Source organism: Rattus rattus, chromosome 4, assembly GCF_011064425.1.
Source record: "Rattus rattus isolate New Zealand chromosome 4, Rrattus_CSIRO_v1, whole genome shotgun sequence".
Taxonomy (NCBI): Eukaryota; Metazoa; Chordata; class Mammalia; order Rodentia; family Muridae; genus Rattus; species Rattus rattus.
The window spans coordinates 66,462,726-66,481,233 of NC_046157.1; positions in this window are offsets into that span (position 1 = coordinate 66,462,726).

Consider the following 18,508-nt stretch of genomic DNA (forward strand, 5'->3'; position numbering starts at 1 on the left):
TCTTCTTTAACCATCAAATAAGCGCAAACTTAAATTACACTGAGATTATATCTTTTCCTAGTCAGAATGACCAAGATTGAAAAAGAAATACAAGTAATGCTGGCGTAAATGTGGAGAAAAAGACGCAGTGATTTACTTTTAGTGGGTATGCGAACTAAGCAGCAACTACGGAAATAAGTGTAGAGATTCTTTAAAAATCTAGACTACAGGTCTATATGATCCAATTATATCACTCTTGGTCATTTCCCAAGGTCCTAAATACACTACTATAGAACTACTCGCTCATCCGTCTTCTCCGCTGCTTCTCTCAGAATAGCAGAAAATCTAAACAACAGGAATGTCAATGAATTGATGAATAGTCAACAAAATGTGGTACATTTCACAATATGATGTTATTCTGCTATAGATAAAAATAAAATTATGAAAATTCATAAGTAAATATATGGAACAAAATAATCATGATATCCCAAACTTAAACAAGGGAGCAAAGACAAATAGCACATATTATCTGTTATATTTGGATGGTAGATTTGAAACTTTACATATGTGTATTTATACTGGAGTGTCCAAAAATGTAAAAACAAAACAAAACAAAAACACAACAAACTAGTTAATGGCCATAAGGGTGGATTTCACAGGAAATTTGGATTATAATATAGTTAGTATAAAGGAGGAAAGAGGAATTATGGTATAACAGTGGTTAAGTGGAGTAAAGAATGGAAAAGCTGGATAAAAGAGGGAGTACGTGGAGGGATACTTAGCAATAACGACCTTTGAAACTTCTATTTAAGTTCTACTACTGTAGAAAGTGTCATTCTTTCTTTGTCTTTTTCTTTATTAATTTATTTATTCACTTAACATCCTAGTCCCAGTACCCCTCTTCTCCTCTCAACACAATCTTCACAAATCTTTACCCTCATTACCCTGCCTCTTCTCAGAGAAGAGAAGCCCTGTTGGGTATCAGACTACCCTGGGACATCAACTCATAGCAGTACTAAGCACATCCTCTCCCTCTGAGGCCTGACCAGGTAGCCCAGCCTGGGGAAAGGGATCCAACACAGGCAACAGAGTGAGAGACAGCCCCCATTCCGATTCTTGTGAGACCCACATGAAGACCCAGGTTTGCATGTACCTGTATAAAGCAGGGTTGAATCAAGTTATTCTATAATAGAAAACAATGTCTCTCTCACATACCACAGGCTATTAAATAAAATCTCAGTGCCAGGTACAGGATTAAAGTTGTTGGTTTATGGATCTCATAAACTCCCAGACAATATGGGCTATTACCATTGATTGACCTTGGTTTCATTTTTAGAAAATTGGTGGCGAGATCCTTGTGTTAAAGAAGCCAAACACTTGAGTCATAGGATATGGAGAATCAGACTGGCACTGATCTGGAACTTCATCAGTGACTGGTAGCTTTATTAGTACTAGAAAGTTCTGCTTATGTGACCAGGGGAGATGATGAAATGTGAGCTGCAGCAATGACCGTCTTGCTAAAGTTTGTCCATTGGTGCAATAGTGGCATAGGTAGTAAAGGAATAACCAACCATTTTGTTGTTGTTGTTGGCGGTGGTGGTGTTTAAGATCTGCTCCACAGGGGCTGGAGAGATGGCTCAGTGGTTAACAGCACCAAGTGCTTTTCCAAAGGTCCTGAGTTCAAATCCTAGCAAATGCATGGTGGCTCACAACCCTCTGTAATGAGATCTGATGCCCTCTTCTGGTGTGTCTGAAGAGAGCTACAGTGTATGTATATACAATCAATCAATCAATCAATCAATTAATCAATCAATAAATAAAAACCTGCTCCACAAGATGAAATAATATCTAGTACCATTAACTGAGCTCCAAACCCATGATTGCTATGTCATAGGATTACATAGAAAATATACTGTTATTATTCTGTTAATATTTAAATAATATTAAGCTGTCCCACATGTTACCTTTTAAACTTATCTTACTGTATCTCTCGCTTATCACCAGAGAAGCCCCTTGACATAATTCTGTATTTCTATTTTAAGCCACTTTCCATTTGACTCAGCATAAAAGTTTACCTCTGTTTGTATTCCATTGCCCATTTCTGGATTGTGTCATAGGTACAGCATGTTACCACCAGGTTTTCCAGAATCAGGCTCTAAGGATTCACAATGAGATATTCCCAGCACATGTATAGCAGTAAAGGCTGTAGGACTACGCAGGGCAATACGTTGCCTGGAACCACCAGAATGATATCATTCCACCCAATGGAGATTTCTCATTCGTCCACTTACTTATTCATTTATATATTTATTATTTTTAGTTTTAATGTAGGATGTCATTTTATAGTCTAGCGCTTTCATATTTTTGCACTTTTATATTTAAACTTGCACACCCCGTCCACACTCTTCCCATATTAATGGCTAGGATCTGAGGGTTTTATTCATTATACCCAGCTTCCCTGTGAGAATTTCAATGTCTACACAAAAGCAACTCTCAAATTGAGGCAAGGATACTATGGCCTTTTCCCCCCCATATTGACTATGTCCCTGTAGATAGGCTGTTGATTTATGTGAGGGGATATCCCTCAGGTGGGAGATTCGTTGCCAGAGTCACCAGGCAACACTTAAAAGAGCTGGGACTGATATTGCAATCATTGAGGACACATCTAGTGGTAGACTATAGTCCCCCTGAACGGAGCCTGAGCACAGAGAGTACTTCGGGAGCTTGACCACTTGGCTACCTGCCATGGAACTCTTCTTTGTCTTTTTCTGCCTCACCCATTTTAATAGAGTCTCCATTGTTACCTTCTGGTCATTCCCCTTGGTTTTTATTCCTGCCTTTAGGTGTGATGCATATGCCTGCGTCATCACACACGCATGATGCTGCTTCGTTTCCACGTCTCATCTCAAGTCCTAGACCAAAAGCTGTTTAAAGCCAGGGCTGTGTTCTGTCTGCAGTTCGAAAAGAGACCGGCTGACGAACACATTCTTCTGTCCTGCAGTGACATTTCTATGTGCAGTAATGTAAGCTATGACTTCCTATGACGTGACATTTGAATATGAAGCTATCTTTAATTTCTCTAAAGATGGAGAAGAGGTATATATTCTACCAAACACCAAACTACCCAAATAATGAGATTTAAACATTAAGTTCCCCAAAATATCTACTGAAAATGAACTGCTGATAAAAATAAAAAAGTATCACAGAAAAGGCCCCAGGTGTTTGATTCTTTAAACTATACTGTGGTTTTACTTGCTGCGGTATTGGGAATTGGATTGTGAAGGGAGGCACAGATCTTTCCTGGTAAACTATAACACATTGTCACAAGAGGGCAGCCTTTTAACAGAAATGTCTTCACAGCCATAGGACTCGAGCAGGTCTTTTACTGCTCCTGCTATTTGTTTTGTGTTTGAAATTTCCAGGTAGTTAATCTAAATCTAAATGCTGGCATGTTAATCCACGGTTGTCGAGCAAGTGCTTTGCAGTCTGCGACTTTAATCTTTATATCACTACTAATCTAAATGATTGATACATAAGCTAAACCAGGGATGGAAGGTCTCCATCCTCTCTAAAGAGGTGTGGTTTTGCAATGGCTTGGGAGAAAGTCATACTCAGTATACTGAGCACATCAAAGCACCCAGGAGAATGTGCTCACTGGTGAATGTTTCTCTGATCTACCTTGGATTCAAATCAAGCAGCAACTATGGGGCAACATAAGACTTGTAATTTTGAATTTTCAGCCTTTCAAGCATCATAGAATATGATGTTCCCGAGACTTGGTTTTAGAGTGTGAACCGTCCTCTTGGTCCTCCTGGTCTTGATCTCTTGAGACTTGCAAGGGAATCTCATAAGTTTCTGATCACTTCCACACCGACGATTGTCCTTAGCCGGGTAAAGGCAACAATGCCAAGGTCAGCCTGTGCCCAAAAGCAGCTTGAACTGGCACTTTCAGAATTTGTAAATTACAAGGCTAGTACCCAGCATTCCGCAACACCAGGGGCTTCCAGTTGTTTCTATTTCAAGGGAGTAATTGCTGGCCGAGCTCAAGCAAGGCGCAGATTTTTCTCACAATTTACACATTTATTACATTGTCTAATCTGCAGTTGGGTTCACTGGGACGCTGATGTTGCTCGGGTTGTTTTGAACCTGAGGCAGACCAATCACCAGTGTTTTTATTTTCTTTTGTTTTCCTAAAGGATCCCCCATTGTAATACAAACTAGTTTCATAGCAGCCATCTTGTCTCTCAGCCTTTCACTGTGATTAGTTATGAGCTGCCACAGTCGGCTAGGCAGAAGGCAGTTAAGAGGGACTCCTCTCTGTCATTCCTGACAGATTTGTCCTAGGTGTAATCGCAGGGCTAGCCCCTTTGCTTCTAGCCCTGTGATCTATCTCCCTACAACTTTCAACTGTGAAATGACTCCAAACTTCCGGTGGGTAAGTGCCTTTTTCCAGTTACTTTTGTGTTTCTGCCTTGATATTCTGGTAAGCGGTTTAATATTTCATCTCTACTTCCTGCAGCATAGCCTTAGCTGTATTGCCTACCTCCTTCTGTTTTGTTTTCTTCTGAGTTTCAAACAGTAAACCTAATATTTTTTTCTAGGAATTTGAATTGTAACGCCTACATCAAAACTAAGACATTTTAGAAATCAATGTGAAGTTGTATTTTTCTTTGGTTTTTCTCAGTTAGGTAGAAGAGGAAGAAAAGAAAACAACAGAGCAGAAACCAAGATAACATAGAAACTGATGACTGATGCCTGTCCTTACTTCTCAGTGGGCCGGAGGGATGCAGTGATGTTGACAACGGTAGTTACCTTTCAGCGAGGGATTTGAAAAGACAACAGTTATGAAAATTAAGACCTTAGGATAAATGCTTTCCATAACCAGGTTGCAAAGAATAAATGATTGACTGGATGTAAGTATGCTAGACGAAGGTAAGGGCTTTGTGGTCCCTCGCTAAGACATGGTAACATCACGACCCTGTAGACCTGTAACTAGGAAGATGTGCATTGTAGACCTGGCGTAACTGAAGAAGCCTTGTGATTGTGGGTCTAGAACACAGCTTTGTATAAACTAATAATCAAAGACAGTAATGCTACCTATGTCTATCTTGCTTGTTAATACACGTTGTTGTATCCCACCTGTTAAAAATGTCTTGCTCAATATGCCTCTAGCTTTTGGTCATAATCTTTATAGCAGCAATGAAAAACACTGGCAATTCGTGTCTAATTGCCAGCCCTCTCTACAGTTATCAGTCTTGAAACTAAAAGAGGAAAGCAAGCTTTGTCTTTATCATATCTACTGATGGGAAACACCAGAGCCATCTAACAAGAAGTAAACATTTACCACGTTATGCTCTTTGCTGCTAAGATGCTTCGATAGCTAATCTCCATGTAAGGTCTATTTGAACTTACTAAACTCGTAAAGATTGAAAACCACATTTTACTTCCTGATGATAAAAAATCATAGTACTAATCGTTTCTAATTTAAAATATAAAAATTTCCATGTATTCTTTGAACTTCATTAAATGGACTTTGTGCCAGGGGAGGATCTATTAAATTCCCCATCACTGCAAGATCTGAAAGCAGAAGGTTAAAACATGAATTAGTAGACTCTGGAAAGTATGTCAGCATGGTAGCATAAATTGGTACTGAAAGAAATAATTTAAAACTGGTCACTGTGGGCAATTCTGAATTCAAACTAGAAAAATGAATTGATTATAATAGCTGTTCACATTACATATAGAACTATTATATTTATATTTTTCTATATAGAGGGTAATATTGTATTCTGTACAATAATATAAACTGTGTATCACTAGCTACCATTTCAGGAATTGAAATTGATTTGAAAGTAATTATATAATATATTCAGTTTATGGCTAAAGGATTTTTAAATGAGCATGCTCTAAAATAACTATTTTTGAACCGAATAATTTTGAAAAACATTAATAGTTTCTAATAGCTGAACAGTGCTCATCTAAGAATTGGTATGACTAGGTATTTGTATTCCCTGTGTTTTAGTTACAGGATTTGGTTTTAAGTGGAAGAAGTAATTGGGGGTTTGTGAATTCCTATAAACCAAGTGTTGGGGATGCATTTCCTTTTAGACCTAGATGAGCGAGCTTCATCTTTTACTTTTCAATAAGGGAAAAACAGCTGTCACTGTCACTCAGTTGGTAGAGTGCTGGTCATCATTGCTGTACTTCCAATTCTAGCTCATTACAGAAAAGTATAATCATTGTTAGTTAGTAAATGGGCAGCTTGTGTATGCATAGCAATTATAGGTTAACTCTGTAGTCAAGATTGGCTCTCACATGGAAAAAAATAAGAATGAGAAAAAACTGAATATGGGCCAAAATACTGAGAACAGTTCAAATTTAAAGTTGATTCAGTACTGGAACTCCTAGCCAGAGCACTCAGACAACAAAAGGAGGTCATTGGGATACAAATTGGAAAGGAAAAATCAAAATATTACTATTTGCAGATGATATGATAGTATATTGAATGACCCCAGAAGTTCCACCACAGAACTCCTAAACCTGAAAAACAACTTCAGCAAAGTGGCTGGACATAAAATTAACTCAAGTAAATTAGTAACTTTCCTATACTCAAAGGATAAACAGGCTGAGAAAGAAATTTAGGAAACAACACACTTCACAATAGTCACAAGTAATATAAAATATCTCAATGTGACTCTAACCAAACAAGTGAAAGATCTGTATGATAATAATTTCAAGTCTCTGAAGAAATAAATTGAAGAACTCAGAAGATAGAAAGCTCTCCCATGCTCATGGATTGGCAGGATCAATATAGTAAAAATGGCCATTTTACCAAAAGCGATCTACATAGTCAATGCAATCCCAATCAAAATTCCAACTCAATTCTTCATTAAATTAGAAAGAAAAATTTGCAAGTTCATTTGTAATAACACAAAACCCAGGATAATGAAAACTATCCTCAACAATAAAAGAGTATCTGGGAGAATCACCGTCCCTGACCTCAAGCAGTATTATAAAACAATAGTGACAAAAACTGTATGGTCTTGGTACAGAGACAGGCAGGTAGATCAATGGAATAGAATTGAAGACTGAGAAATGAACCTACATACCTTTGATCTTTGACAAAGGAGCTAAAACCATCCAGTGGAAAAAAGATAGCATTTTCAACCAATGGTGCTGGTTCAACTAGAAGTCATCATGTAGAAGAATGCAAATTGACCCATTATTATAGCCCTGTACAAAGCTCAAGTCCAAGTGGCTCAAGGACAGGCACATAAAACCAGAGACGCTCAATCTAATAGAAGAAAAATTGGGGAAGAGCCTCAAACACATGGGTACTGGGGGAAATTTCCTGAACAGAACACCAATGGATTATGCTCTAAAATCAACAAATGGGACTTCATAAAATTACAAAGTTTCTGTAAGGCAAATGATGCTTTCATTAGGACAAAATGGTAACCAACAGATTGGGAAAAGATCTTTACCAATCCTTCATTCGATAGAGGGCTAATATCCAATAAATATAAAGACCTCAAAAAGTTAGACTCCAGAAAATCAAATGTTCTTATTTAAAAATGGGGTACATGGACTGACCCTGGGCTCCAACCTCATAGGTAGCAATGAATAGCCTAGTAAGAGCACCAGTGGAAGGGGAAACCCTGGGTCCTGCCAAGACTGAACCCCCAGTGAACATGATTGTTGGGGGGAGGGCGGCAATGGGGGAGGATGGGGAGGGGAACACCAATATAGAAGGTGAGAAGGAGGGACTAGAGGGATGTTGGCCCTGAAACTGGGAAAGGAAATAACAATCGAAATGTTAATAAGAAATACCCAAGTTAATAAAGATAAAAAAATAAAAAATAAATAAAAAAATAAAAATGGGGTACAGAGCTAAATAAACAAAGAATTCTCAGCTGAGGAACGTCAAATGGCTGAGAAACACCTAAAGAAATGTTCAACATCTTTTGTCATCAGGGAAATGCAAATCAAAACAACTCTGAGATTGCACTTCATACCAGTCAGAATGGCTGAGATAAAAAACTCAGGTGACAGCAGATGCTGTCGAGAACGTGGAGAAACAGGAACACTCCTCCATTGTTGGTGGGATTGCAAGCTGGTACAACCACTCTTGAAATCAGTCTGGTTGTTCCTCAGAAAATTAGACATTGGACTACCTGAGGACCCAAATATACCACTCCTATGCATATACCCAAAAGATGACCCAACATATAACAAGGACACATGCTCCACTATGTTCATAGCAGCCTTATTTATAATAGCCAGAAACTGGACAGAATCCAGATGTCCGTCAACAGAGGAATGGATACAGAAAATGTGGTACATTTACACAATGGAGTACTACTCAGCTGTTAAAAACAATGCCTTCGGGCTGGAGAGATGGCTCAGCAGTTAAGAGCACCTGACTGCTCTTCCAGAGGTCATAGAGTTCAATTCCCAGCAACCACATGGTGGCTCACAACCATCTGTAAAGAGATCCGATGCCCTCTTCTGGTGTATCTGAAGACAGCTACAGTGTACTTATATATAATAAATGAATAAATCTTAAAAAAAAAACAAAAACAATGCCTTCATAAAATTCATTGGGAAATGGATGGAACTAGAATATATCATCCTGAGTAAGGTAACCTAGTCATGAAAAAACATATATGGTATGGACTCACTGATAACTTGATATTAGCCCAAAAGCTCAAATTACCCAAGATACAATTTACAGATCCCCTGAAGCTCAAGAAGAAGGACAATGAAAGTGCAGGTGCTTCAGTCTTTTTGGAAAAGGGAACAAAAATATTCATAGGAGAAGATATGGAGACAGAGTTTGGAGCAGAGGCTGAAGGAATGGCTATTCAGAGCCTGCCCCACCTGTGGTATCCAGCCAATATACATATAGCCACCAAACCCAGACAATATTGCTAATGCCAACAAGTGCATGCTGACAGGAGCCTTATATAGCTGTCTCCTAAGGGCCTTTGCCAGAGCATGACAAATACAGAGGATGCTCACAGCCAACCATTGAACTGAGAATGGAGTCCCCACTGGAGGAGTTAGGGAAAAGATTGAAAGAGCTGAAGGGGTTTGCAACCCCATAAAACAACAATACCTACCACCCAGAGCTCCCAGGAGCTAAAGCACTACCCAGAGAGTACACATGGACAGACCCATGACTCAAGCTGCATATGTAGCATAGGATGGCCTTGTTGGGCACCAATGGGAGGAGAAGCCCTGGGTCCTGCTAAGGCTGGACCCCCTACTGTAGGGAAATGTTAGGGCAGGGAGGTGGGAAGGGGTGGGTGTGAGGGTGGGAGAACATATAGAAGAAGAGGGAGAGGGGGATGGGATAGGGTTTTATGAATGGGAAATGGGAAAGGGGAATAAGACTTGAAATGTAAATAAAGAATATTCATTAAAAAATGTAAAAAGACAAAACAAAACAAAACCCTGACTCAAACAGTTGTGAATTCACAAGAAAATGTCAGGGCTTGAGTGTCGCTGTTCACGTGAGTGACATGTAATTGTGTGTTTTGATTACAAAGAAATCTGTGGTTTAGAAACCAGTAGATTGAATAATGAAAGGGAGAAATGATGTGGTAATGAGCATGTTGGCTGCCTTGTCCTTTCCAGCTTCCAGTTCCTGTTATAGATGTTAGAGTGGAGGACCGGAAAGGCAGGAAACACTTGAGGCTGCTGTCTACCTCATCTCCACACTTACACAAAGAGAGCAATGAATGCACTCATTCTAGTGCTTACCTCGTGTTCGCTAATCCTGTACAGTCCCAGCTCTAAACCCAGGAAATGGTGCTCCCCACGGTGTGCAAGGCTTCCCACATCAATTAACTTAAGACAGTGTCTGCATTAATTTGTCTTTTATCCACTTGACACAAGCTAGGGTCACCTGGGAAGAGAGAATCTTGGCTGACAAATGACTGTGGAAGCAAGCTGTAGAAAAATTCTCGTCTGGACAGGTACCTCTAAATTATACAGGAAAGCAAGCTGAAGCCAAGGCTAAGCTTGTAGGCATTGTTCTTCCATGGCCTCTGCTTCAGTGCTGGCCCAGCTTCTTGCCCTGAATTCCTGCCTTGATTTCCCCTTCTAGTGGCTTGAGACTGGGACTCTGAGACAAATTAACCCTTTGCACTCCAAGTTGCTTTAGGCCAGAATGTTTCATTTCAGTATTAGAAAGTAAACCAAGACAATCCTACAGGGGAAGTCTCAGAGATCATTCCCAGTTCATGTTACATGGCATCTTCAACAAATGATACTGTGCAAACTAAGTAGCTGCATGCAGATGAATGACACTAAAGACTTATCTCTCACCTGGCACCAAATTTTATCCAGCCTAGGTCAAGGACCTAACATAACCCTGTGAATTTGCAGGAAGAGAAAGTAGGGAATGTTTGAGCGTATTGGCACAGGAAAGGACCTAGCGAGAAGGACACAGGCTTTAAGTAGAAGAACTAGGGGCTGGAGAGTTGGCTCAGCAGCCAGCAGCTCATGGTACTCTCACAGAGGAGCCGTCTGATCCCCAGTAGGCGCACGGTGACTATAGACTCTTCGCAGCTCCAGTGTCAGGGTGTCTGATGCTCACTCCCGTGGACACTGGGCATTCACAGGGTTTGCATATGTGCATGCAGTGTAGACCCCCAATTAAGATAAAATGGCAAATGAATATGAAAATAAACAAGGATTAACATTAATAAATGGGACCTCATGAAACTATCCATCTCTGTAAAGCAAAAGACATTAACACTTGGGCGAAGAGGCAGGTCACAGAATGATAAAATTTATAATGTATTTTTCAACTGACTCTTTGCCCTATTATGCCTGCTGTGCCTCTCTCACTGTCAAATTCATGCTTCTTTTTCCTTAATTGTTATCACACACGCACACACACACACACACACACACGCATGCATATAAATACAATTATCTGAGTTCATTCCATGTTGCTTGATGAGTTTTTATGGCTGACTCTTGATATTGGATGATCCTGAGGAAGACTGTTTTTCCCTTTTTTGGGAGTCTTTGATTGATGGATATGGATATATCTCTTTGCGAGATTTTCCCCATTTACATTAGCATGTGCACTAGGGTAGGCGTTACTCATGTCATTTGTAGGCAACAATTGTTGAGATTTCATGGTTACAGATCCCCTGTTATAATAAAAATGGAAACTATCTTGAAGCAGACATCCTGGTGATATCGCAGTTCGTGTTCTGCTCCCTTTTTGCACTGTTCCTTGAGACTTAGATATAGAGGTTGTGTAATGAATGTATTAGCTGGGCCTGGGTACCCCAATTCATGTGGGGTCTGCATTTTATCCAGCAATGGCTTTCTGTAATCTCTATTTGTTGCAAAGTAAAATTTCTTTGATAAGAAATAAAGGCTATATTTATCTGTGTATCTAAAGAAAAGTGTTCATAATGCAGTTAAAGATTACACTGGTTTGGAAAAGGGACAGTAGGGGTTCACACCAAGGCTTTATGGTCTCATATGCTAGGTTTAGAGTACTAGGCATGAATTCATTACCTCATTTTGAGTGGGCCTTACATTTTGTTAAACAGTTATTGGCTACTGCCAAGGTGTAATGACCACTGTTGCACCTTTGATAAACTGGTCATTGCTTTGCTTTGTAGTCATCATAGCTGGATGGGACTATTGATCACTTTTCTCCATTGGCAACTTCATATCAACTCCCAATGCTATGAAAGCTGGTTACTTCATAGCAACTCCCAATACTATGAAAGCTGGTTCTTGCGGGGAGTAGACTTTAAGGCCATGTTGAACAGGAATCTTTGAAGTTCAACATGTGAGTATGTGGTGTCTTCTGAGATAGATATCTTAAAATTCTACAAGGTGACCAAAGGCAACACCAAGAGCATATTGCTTCGGGAGTTGCCTAGCTTCCCCAGAGACTGTTTCTTTTTTTAAATCAATCTGAGCACAGCACATTCATAACATTTCTTCTATGCAAGAATGTTCTGTGTTCTACAGACTGTTATATCTATATGTGGGATACTTTCACCATCATTAGTATTTAACAAACAGAAGTTATTTTTTATTCACATCAAATAAAATAAATATGTCTATTAAGACCTCTTAACTCATTGTATCTTTGAAAGTCGGTGATATTTATTTTGAAACACTAATATTGACATATTGTGACTAGTCTTTAATATTCCATTCCTCTTTTGCTAAAAGTTGACTTTGAGATTTTAGCTGATACAATATCAGCTACAAAACTAAAAGCACTCCCAAAATCATTGACTCATATTGGTCTGTAATAGTGTGCATCTCCATGCCATTAACCTAATTCATTTGACAGTAATACATCTTCAGCAGTAGAGTAAGAGGAGTGATTTAGGAGAATGCCAAACAAGAAGGAAATTCCCCTGCTTAGAACTCCTCCCTGAGAGACTTATTCCAAAATAATAACATGATAGTTAAACGTAAACATGAGTTTCTTCTCTTTAAGCATTTAGTCATTTATTTGTGTCTTTTACCCTGTTTCTTCCTCCTCCTCTTCTCCTCTTCCTCCTCCTCTTCTCCTCTTCCTCCTCCTCCTCTTCTCCTCTTCCCCCCCCTCTTCCTCCATCATCATCATCATCATCATCATCATCATCATCATCATCATCATCATCATCTTTTTTTTTTTTTTACAGTCCAGTCATTATCCTCCTCCTGGTCCACTCTCTCACAGTTCCTCATCCCATTCCCTCACCCTATCTCCAAGAGGATGTCCTTACCCTATCTCCATCCCCATCTCACCAGACCTCCCTACTCCCTGAAGCCTCAAGTTTCTTCAGTGTTTGGTGCATCTTCTCTCACTGAGGCCAGACCAGACAGTTTTCTGCTATATATGTGTCAGGGGCCTCATAACAGCTGGTGCATGCTTCCTGGTGAGTGGCTCAGTGTCTAAGAGATTTCAGGCATACAGGTTAGTTGATACTACTGTTCTTCCTATGGGGTCTCCCTCCTTCTCAGCTTCTTCCAGCCTTTTCCTAATTCAATCACAGGGATACCTGGCTTCTGCCCCTTGGTTGGGTGTAAGTATCTATGTCTGTCTTAGCTGCTAGTTGGTCCTCACAGAGGGCATCCATGGTAGGCTATAAGTACATCCTGTCTGTAAGTACATCATAGCATTAGTAATAGAGTCAAGCCTTGAAGCTGCCCCTTGAGATGTATCCTAAGTTGGACTGGTCACTGGACCTCCTTTCCTTCAGTCGCTTTACCATTGCTGTCCCTGCAGTTCTTTTAGATGGGAACAATTTACGTGACAGTTTCTTAAACTAGCAAGCTTCGTGGGAATGAAGTATGCATAGGGCAAGATGGAGGGGTTCTGGAGACAGTTCTAGAGTCCTTTGCATATTAACCCAGTGTTGATCTGTATCTTTAATTATAATGATATAAGAGGGTATTTTGAAACATTTATTTATGTATGTATATGTGAGTACGTGCCACTGTAGGGGTCAGAGGATGACTTATGGGAGTTGGTTCTCTCTACATGTGGGTCTTGTGGATTGAACTCAGGTCATTGTATTTAGCAGTAAGCAACTCACTAAGTCATCTTGCTTGCCCTAAACTAGGCTTTTTAAATGTTAGGTGTGTTAGTATTCCATGAAAAATTTCTAGATATTATAAGCAACTCAACATTAAGCTTTAAAAAAAGAAAGAATATAGTTTTACTGTTATCAAATCTATATGAAATAAGAAATAATTTCAAATGGTGGCAATATTCTCACAGAAGCAAATGATCGGATTTCTAAAAGGATATGTGGAATCTCATCTGCGGGTACTGTTTAGAGACTATTTCCAGATGTGGTTTATGTTTGTTCTTGGCTCTACTCTGAATCACTCCCCCTGTGATATGCACTCCCATCGGATTCCATCCCATTTGCTCCATTCCTCAGAGGGCTGGTTCTATATACTCAGTCTCTGCTCTAATCCTTTGAGCTTGTAAGTTGTCCTGTCTCTTCAGAAGACTTCTCATGTCTCCTGGAATGGTGTGTCATCAGGTACAGAGTTGTATCTAGGCAAACTGAAACCAATTCCAAGAAGTTTCCTTCAAAGATGTGTCTGTCATACCTCAGACACTCTGACTTTCTGCCTGCTAACTGTTGCTGGTGTTATTAAATGTGGATCTTACTTTTTATGAGCTCCTTGTTTTTGCTTTTGAAATAAATGAGTGTGAATTACTATGACAGTTTATGATTGAAACTCTATTTGTAAAATTTAGGGGGCGGGGGAAATCTCTTTATGTCTGGAGACTTTTCCAAATTCTGAATCTGTCTGAAATATCTAGGATAAAGGAATGCATTTTTAATTTTCCTCACAGGCAAATATGCCTATGAAACATCAGCTCAGCTACTCAGTGCACCTACATTTTGAAAGAATGAAGGTCACCACAGACATTGTAGGAAGATACCATTTTAGCTCATGAAAGTGGGAGAGATAAACCAAGTGTTGCTGGTAATTTCTGTTTTTTTTTTTTTTATACTGAGTAGGCAGTTAAGTTTATAGTGGAAATGATTGCTATTCTAGTTTTATCTTTTAAAAAAAAACTGTGAACTACATTCATTTTTACTGTTCTTCCTACCTATACAATGTATGCTCTATCATACATGATTTTGTTCCTCCTTGGATTTTAGTGATCAGGGTTCACACTTTTCTATGAAAAAAATGTTTGGACAACAAAGTGACAGCAAAACGAAAGCGAGGCAATATGCCTGCCATCTTTGTAGTAAGCTGCATCTTAATGTTTTGAACATTTAAAAATTATCTTTTCCAACAACGAGATGATTCTACTATTTTCCAATAATCGTAGGGCTACAGGACTAGGTGGCACTTCTGTCTGTTGATAGATTTCCAGGATACACTACCTCATAACACAGAGGTCACTACTCAGACAATAGACAAAAGACTGAATGATCCGTGTGCTGTATACTGTGGCATTAATAAAGTAAGCACTGGAGTCCTGGGAACTTGCTAATTAATATGGCTTTCATAGACATTTCATTACCCTAAATGGCTTTGGTGTCCTGTAGATAGACTGCATGTGTTCTCATCTTTAACCTTTCTGTAATGTTCCATAATTGCATATTTCATTGATTTTAATAGCAAAAGAATAGCTTATACAGGTATCTTTCAATTTGATTTTTCCCTAACACCTAAAGTAATTTTGTTTGTCTATTTCACCTCTTGAGGTAACTATGTATTCCAGGTTAACAAAAATTCTGAAACATATTGCCATTGGATTTAACTTTATAGTGACCTCCTTCCTGTCATCTATGATTAGCTATATTGTGCTACCCTGTAGCTAATGGAATCTCCCAGTACTCCTTGGGAGGTCACAGAGAGCTTCAGTCAATGGGGAGACTAATTTGTTTATCTGTAGTTTCAATCACATGTTTTATTTTATGCTCAGAGAAGGACTTATAAAGCCTAGGAGTAAGAATGACCTGGTTAATGAAATTGCAAAGGTTCAAGGATACTATTAACGTTTTCCAATTATACTCTATCATCTGGTACTATCATTTGACAGTGATGTGTTTAATTCTGTTCGAATTAGAGAAATGCAAGCCTCAGTTTATCTGTGGGTTGACATTTGAAGTGTTTTTTTTTTATTTTTTAGCATAGGTGTCTTTATTGAACAGTATAGATGAAATTGTCTTCAAAACAGTAAGAGAATCAAGAATACGCTTTATAATAATATATTTTAGGAATTTTAGTCTTATTTTGCTTAATAACAGTCTGCGTTCTCACAAACAGCTTTTGCCTATTTGGATATTATAGAAACATTAGAGTATGCATCCTAAACTACACATCCCAGCCTGGCATTGCTCATCTCTCAGATATTAGAAAACCCATTTATCAGCCCTTCTTAAAACAGCAGCTAATTACCTAACAAAAAAAGTAAGCTTTTTTCTACCCAATCATATTCCAGTATAGAAAACCATGCAGGAAAATATGTTTAAAGTGGAAATGGCATATGTTTGTAGAGTCCATATCTAGAACAGAGATTGTAGAATGAAAGGTTGTCCTGGGTGAGTCAGAAAGGAGTGAAGAATAAATATAAGGACTGGGGACAGTACTGTCCCTGACTATACATCATATACCCATGATATTGCTAATCTTGACTATATACTTCATAAATACTATTTTCTTAGATCACGTTTATGTGAGGTTTTTGTTGTTGTTTTAAAATATGTGAACTGTAATACCTACAAATAGAAAACAAACATCCAATAAAAGTCAGTGTTGACTTTAAACCTAACTTAGGTTTAGAATGTTAGCCAGTTTTTTTTTCTGAAAAGACTTAACATTTTGATTATTAAGACAACACAGGCATGTAGCTTCCTGAATTATAATTACTAAAATTTATCCATGCCACTTAACATTGGTAATTAATCATTTTTCTCGTGACTGTAACAAATGCTTCTCTCCAGTTCAATTAATAGAAGAATGTCAGGATGTCATGTGGATAGCTCACTGAAGCACGTGAAATATAACACAGTATGTTCTCAGTACCTACTGTGACTTTTAATTGTGAAAATCTTGTTTTCCCCCTCCAAGCAAACAGAATAACATTTTTACATGAAGTATATTTTTGAAACCATTTATTCTAAGACCTCGACTATAGCATATGACAATAGAGCATCTCATAATTTTTTACTCCAGCAATAACATTTAACCTAAGATACAAATGATTTGTAGAGTAGTAGAAAAGGTTTTCTTTATATCTAACTTCATTAGCTTTTTATTAAGTTTTAAATGGTCAACCCATACTAGAAGAGACTTTCTTTGTATTTGCTCATATAAGCATTTTATTACATGCTTTAAATGCTGAAGCCAGAACAAGTGTAAGCTTAGGGCCACCCACAGAGAATCACAATCAAACGAATAAGAATTTTACTTTGTGTCTCTACTTTTTCCCAAGGAATGTCAGTAGTATGACAAAGAAACAGGACACCACCTCCCACAGCAGCAACACTGTGAGTAGCCAGAGGCTGTTTTCCAGAAGCTTTTTGAAAATTTATATAACTGGAATTAGCACACACACAAAGAATGAAATTTGCTATACTAAATATAAACTGGGAAATACAGTCATTTACTCTCATTATTAAGAAGCAGACTCAACTCATAATTAGGTAGACTGCATTGGTACACTTGCTTATACAAAAGCCACAGCCATGTAAAAATTTAACTAGATATTATGAGTACTGTGATATCATTAGGCAACAGAAATTTTTAGCTCTTTTCTCATCTCACAGCCTATTATCATAGTGGGAGGGGGAGTCCATTACTGACTGAAGCAGAGCTGTAGGATCCATGGTGTCTTATAAGTCCCGTGCAACTAGATTATAGGCTATATTATGTCGTGAGTATTCATGGAAATGTGACCTGGTCTCAAGAGCATAATTAAGCTTAAAGCACCTTTTAAAGAAGATGATTTTAAATTAATTACATACAGGACCTGTAAGCATTGTCTAGAAGATGGGTTGGCAGAAATATCTGAAAGAAGGAATTTGGCAGATACACTTTTCCTTCATGGGATATTTTCATAGTGAAGGATTTCCAGGAATATGTAATGCTACAGGACATGATATATGACATCAATGCAGGAATGAGATGAGCGGAGAAGATGAAAATCACAAACAGAACCAGGATATTACACAGAAATGCTGTCGCAAGAAAATTCTCCAATGATAATTATAAAACAACTTTGCTGGGCAGCATTTTCTGAATATTCCACAGAATTATGGATGTACATACATTATAACAGTGAAAGAAGCAATTTTAAAATATGTTTAGAACTTATTAGTCAAGAGTTGACAAATTATTTGTATTTGTGGTAAAGCAATAAACTCAAGTTTCACAGAATTCCTAACAATAATATGAACATCTTTAGGATGTGAAATTGTTCAGAACATAGCTACATGTTTTCATTTTCGGAATGGTTAACATTACTTTGTTCATGAAATTTGTAAAATAACAGTATACCATGTCAAAATATCGAGGACTAGAATGGATTGGATTGCAAGAGTCAATATATAGACCAGAATAACTCATCTATTATGATGAATGACTTTTTTTTCAGTTCCCCGTTCATGTCCTCATTCATAGAGCAGCAGTCCGGGGACTGATTTGGAGACTCACCTATCAATGTAGCTGCGACATATAGTTAATTAGCCCACTCTCAAGAGTAGATGGTGAAATTAGGACTAATTTCCTAGTTGTATAGCCTAGAATAAAACTAACCTCTTAATTAGGGTCCCCTTTTAAGAAAAGAAGAGATAATATACTTTAAAGTAAAATAGATTTTTAAATTTTACAAAACATGAACAATTGACCTCACAGGAACCCGAAGCTGCTGATTATGAAATGTGATATTGTGTAAATTCTAGAGCCAAATGTGCTAAAATGTTAAAAGTTTAAAATGAATTTTCTTAAACTTTCTTTAAATGCAATATTGCAAATTAGTCTCTTGACTCTCTTGGTCTGAAAATTTGCGTTT